Genomic DNA, 5,501 nt, shown 5'->3' on the forward strand with positions numbered 1-5,501 from the left:
AGAGATGGTCCCAGTTTGGAGCTTGAACTATTGGTGCGCTCACCAAAGCCTTCTTTATCTTGTTGAAGGCGTCTAAACAGTCTTTGTTGACAATAAACTCTGCTTCCTTGCAAAGTAGTCACGTTAACGGTCGTGCGATCTTAGAGAAGTCTTTAATGAATCGCATGTAGAACCATGCGCGCCCTAAAAAGCTTCTCACATCTCTCACTGATTTAGGAGGTTGCAGCTGAACCATTACTTCGATCTTGGCCTTGTCGACCTCTATCCCCTTTTCTGAGATCTTTTGCCCCAAAACTATTCCCTCCTGGACCATAAAGTGGCACTTTTCCCAGTTTAACACTAGATTGGTTTCTCCAAACCTTTTCAGCATCTTGCAGAGGTTTGACAAACAGGATTAGAAAGAAGCTCCATATACTGAAAAGTCGTCCATGAAAACCTCCACCATTTCTTTTATTAAATCCGAGAAGATAGATGTCATGCATCTTTGAAAAGTTGCAGGAGCGTTGCACAAACCGAAAGGCATCCTCTTATAGGCAAAGGTTCCATAAGGGCAGGTGAACGTTGTCTTCTCTTGGTCAGCAGGGTGTATTGGTATTTGGAAAAATCCACTATACCCATCGAGGAAACAGTAGTAAGGGTGATTAGCCAGTCATTCCAGCATCTGGTGTATGAAAGGCAGGGGGAAATGATCCTTCCTCGAGGCTGCGTTAAGCTTCCTATAGTCAATACACATCCGATGACCAGTTATTGTCCTTGTGGGAATTAACTCATCTTTCTCGTTTTTGACGACGGTGATTCCTCCTTCCTTCGAAACGCAGTGCACCGGGGACACCCAAGTACTATCAGAAATAGGGTAGATAACTCCAGCATCGAGCAGCTTCAGAATTTCCTTTTTCACCACTTCTTTCAGGTTCGGATTTAGGCGACGCTGACGTTCTACACTAGAGTATGATTCATCTTCAAGGTTTATCCGATGGGTGCACAGATCAGGGGATATGCCCTTGATATCATCTAAAGTATAGCCTACTGCTCTCCTATAGTTTCTTAATTGAGTTCAAAGCAATTTCAATTCCTTTTCAGGCAGGCTAGAATTGACGATCATTGGATAAGTTGAATTAGGTCCTACGAAAGCGTACCTTAGCCCAGCTGGAAGAGGTTTTAGTTCCACTTTAGGCGCCTTAGGTTCGGACCAATCATCGGTGGTTTGAAGTTGCTGCTTGAGGTTGTGCTTGATCACTCTACTCGATGGCGCGATCGGGTCAGTGTCCGGGTTGGTTGGTGTCGAGCAACTGCAGGACATAACGTAGGAATTGACCACTGACTTGTCCCAGCTTCTATTGTCGAGCATCAGTCCCTCTCTTTCAGCTTCCTTCATGTCTTCACTTAGCTCTGGTTCGATGACATCTAGAAAAGTATCAAGCAACTCCTTGTAGAGCTCCGTTTCTTGATGCACGAATCCCTCCTTACCATCATTTGTCAGTGCTGTTTGTAAGCAATCCCCTATCGCAATATCCTCAAATGCCTCCTCACGCAGTTTTTCTAACTCTTCTATCCAGAAGGTTTGACCAGCTATTGTAGGTTTTTTCATAGTTTCCCGAATATCAAACTGCATAGTGAGGTCTTTCCCCGAGCTTCAGATCGATCTTCCCGTTCCTCACATCAATCATTGCCCCTGCGAAGGCTAAGAATGGTCATCCTAAGATAAGTGGATCCCTTGCCTCCACATCCATTTCCAAAACCACGAAGTCGGTTGGTACGTCTACTGACCCTACTTTGACCGGCAAGTCTTCCAAAACTCCGCTTGGCAACCTCGTAGTTCGATCAGCCAGAACCAGTTGGATGTCGGTAGGCTTGAATTCCTCGAATCCGAGACGTTTAGCTACAGTAAGTGACATTAAGCTGACTGATGCCCCCAAATCGCAAAGACATCTTCCAAACTTCAATGGTCTGATCGATCAAGGCAAAGTAAACGATCCCGGGTCGCTCAGTTTCTTAGGCGCGGCAATCCTCTGAATTATTGCACTGCACTCATGATTGAGTATAACCATCCCTTGTACTTGCTTGATTCGCTCCATAACTGCATCGTTCAGGAATTTCTGGTAAGGGGGAATCAAAGTGAAGGCGTCCATTAGGGGCATGCGAAGTTCGAGTTCTTGCATCTGTTTCTCGAACAATGCCTTGTACTTCTCCAGGAGTTCTTTGTGAAATCGCCCAGGGAATGGCAGAGGTGGCTTGTAAGGTGGGGGAATAAATTTCCTTTCTTTCTGCTTCTCTCTTCCCGGATTGTCTGCAGGAGGCGGAGTTACTGGAGGGTCAACCCGATCTCCTATCCGAGTAGTGTGGTTGGGTGAGGGGTTGGGTTGTCCTGAGGAGTGGCTTGGTGGTTCAGCAGAAATGGTCGGTTCACCGAGATCCTCCCCATCTAGATCATTGTTGTCCGCAGTGATGTCTAGTGGTACTGTTCGCGGGGGTAATTGTCGGCCACTCCGTAAGGCGATCGCGTTTGCAGACTCCGTGTGACTTTTTGAGGTGGAAGCCGAGTTATCCGTAATCACCTGAATTTGAGATCCCAAGGCATCAAACCTGTTGTGCAGTTCTTGGAAATTGGCTGACAGACGACAAGCGAGATTGTCGAATCTTGTATTAATGTGAATCGTGTCTGTCTTCTGAGTGGATAGGACTGTGTGCATTAGGGATAGCAAATCCAGCAACGACAAACTAGATGGTGGTATCGGGCTGTGTATTGGGTTTTGGTAAGGCACATTCGGATTCGGCTTGTAGTTGTTGTACCCTCTGTTGTAACCTCCTTGGTTGTTGATGTAGTTAACATCCTCTATATGTATAGTCTCCCCATCTTGTTGTAGAAACTGCTCTTCCTCTGATAGTGCATGAACATGCTTCTGCTGGTTATGGAGCTTATCGAGCTTGTCATTGAGGGCTTTCATGTCCCTCTTGTACTTGCCATCTTCTTCTCCTATAGATCGCATAGAGCGATCGTATTCCTCATTGTAATTGCCATCAGATTGAGCCAAGTTCTCCACGAGATCCCAACCTTCATCAACATCCGTGTTGAGGATGTTAAGATGGCTTGTGGTGTCCAGCAACATCCGTATCTTGGGGACCACTCCTCTGTAAAGTGTGCTCAGAAATGAAGCATTGCTGAAGTGGACATCGGGTGGTGTATCCCTTGAAACGTTCCCAAGCTTCACTGAACGTTTCATTGTTCTTCTAAACAAAGCCGAAAATGTCATTTTTCAGCCTTGCGGTTCTGGAGTTGGAGAAGAATTTGGCCAGGAATGCCTTCTTGCACGCTTCCCAAGTGGTGATAGACTCCTTAGGGAGCGATTTCTCCCAGATGTGTGCTTTGTCTCCCAAAGAGAATGGGAAAAGCCTGAGTTTGAATCCATCTTCACTAACTCCATTAATCTTAGTGAGGTTACAGAGCCTATCAAATTCATCCAGATGATCCAATGGGTCCTCCATTGGCAAACCATGAAACTTATTACTCTGTATCATCTGGATGAGACTACTCTTGATCTCAAAATTGTTGTTCTGGACAGCAGGTGGCACAATGCCATTCCTTTGAGTGTGAGTAGATGGAGGATCTCCTCCTCCTATGTTGGTCCTTGCTTGAGGAGCTGGTGGATCGTTCTGATTATTCATTGTCTCCTCAATGATTACTGGTTCCGGTTGAACTTGTTGTTGTCTGAGTAGCCTTGGTCTGCCGATGTTGTCGATGAAAGGACTCAGGTTCTGGCTACCTCTGGATCGTGTTTGCATGCATAGGTAGGTGTCCAAGTGTGTACACGAGGGTCTACTCGATCCAGGTGATCGAGTGACGCGTCGGGTGGGTGCTCGGGTTGTACCTGAGATTCAAAACAAACAAGAGCGAAAGCAAACAAGTCAGATTTCGAACCAATATAAACAAAAAGAACTTGATCTAGCAAGTGCTAAAATCCTAAACGTAGCAAAATGAAATCAACCAAATGGCAACGGTGCCGAATTGATAAACAGGTTTTCACCCAGGGTATCAATTCCCTATGCAGTTGTAGTACAAAGGGTTATCAATCCAAATGGTTGTTTATTGCTAGCCGGAAGGATATGATCAGAATGTTACAAGTCAAGCCAAGCAGATAGGGTTTTGATCTAACAGTACTAAAATAAATGAAAGACAAGAATATAAACAAAGAAACCACACGACCTAAGCACTCGATGCAAGCAAACGAGTACAAGATCGTGTGGGGTGATCGAGTAAGCAAATGGGATATGAACAGCCCGAGGTGTTACTCGATACAGGTTATCTTGTACCTGATCGGGTAACTGGTCGAGTAATGAAAGAAAATGCAAACAATTAAAATACGAAAGCTTCTAAGGATGGGGTAATTGAATCCTAAGTATTCTTGACCAATATAGATGCCTTACATGCCTCAAGCAAATATTTCCTAGACAATGAATCTCTAAAACTTTGTCACCACACTCTCGCACTAGCAACAATCAACCTTGATCACTTCCCTACCCAACTCTCGTTGGAGAAACATGACCAAGCAGGCATTAAGATCGATTCATTATTGTCAGTAAACCCTAACTCATCTAATCCCTTACTCAGAGCGAGTGAACCTCTAGCATTGGTTGATTCAAGCATCTCATCTACACCTCTCGGTGGTAAAACACCCTAGATCTAATCTCAACCTTTCGGAAAACGATAAAAACTATGAAAGAAAACGAAAAAACAAAAGGAAAAGTGTTTGAGTCACTCAGTTCTCTCACAAAAGCTCTCGCTCTCTGGTTTGACGGTCTGCGGCGTGCTCGTTTGCGAGCTAGGAGAGGAGGGGTTTATATATGGAAACCCCTTTGACCTAGCTTCCCAGACTTGCCTGATGGTCTACTCGATGGGGTACACGAGGGTGAAGTCGGGTTACTCCTCGGGTAGATCTTCGGGTTGCTCTTCCATTTCTTGGATCTTCCTCGATCGTGTTGGGGTTCGGACTTGTTCTTCCAGCTCGATGGCTCCTTTGGGTACATGCTCGGGTTTGTCCTTGTTTTCCCCCATTTTAGGCTCTTTAGCACATGTTTTCATCCAAAACATGCAAATGCAAAAATGCAACACCCTAAATGGTCTAAAAGTGAATTCTTACAGTTAATGACCTAAAAGTGCTAAGTTAAGGGTATGAACAATGCAAAATATGGACAAAAAAGGATGCTAAAAACATGTAAATTAGAGAGTTATCAGCTGCCTTCTCTTGTTCAACTAGATAGGCCTTTACCTTGTCTAGACGACGTTGAGCCTTCTTGGTGGTTCCCTCGACTTTAGCCTGTCGATCTTGGCGGAGTCGACTCTTTTCCGTTTCAAACTTGACCTTCAGATCGGCGAGCTCCCTTTTCACGTCAGACGTCTCTTCCTCCAGAATTTTCTCCCGCGATTCCATCTCGGAAACTTTCACCTCTAAACGCTTGTTGTCTTCCTCCTTGTTAGCAAGTGTGCTTTCCAGCTCCTTGATTCT

General features: G+C 45.0%; 1 non-coding gene across 1 annotated transcript; it reads left to right on the forward strand.

Moving 5' to 3' along the window:
• The first annotated feature begins 3,151 nt into the window (after nucleotides 1–3,151).
• On the forward strand, nucleotides 3,152–3,261 carry LOC147945245 (small nucleolar RNA R71). Its single transcript, XR_015597901.1, has one exon. It is a non-coding gene; the product is annotated as a small nucleolar RNA R71 (small nucleolar RNA).
• The last annotated feature ends 2,240 nt before the right edge of the window (nucleotides 3,262–5,501 follow it).

This window comes from Camelina sativa, chromosome 4 (genome assembly GCF_030686135.1).
Source record: "Camelina sativa cultivar CO46 ecotype springtype chromosome 4, ASM3068613v1".
In the NCBI taxonomy this organism is placed as follows: domain Eukaryota; kingdom Viridiplantae; phylum Streptophyta; class Magnoliopsida; order Brassicales; family Brassicaceae; genus Camelina; species Camelina sativa.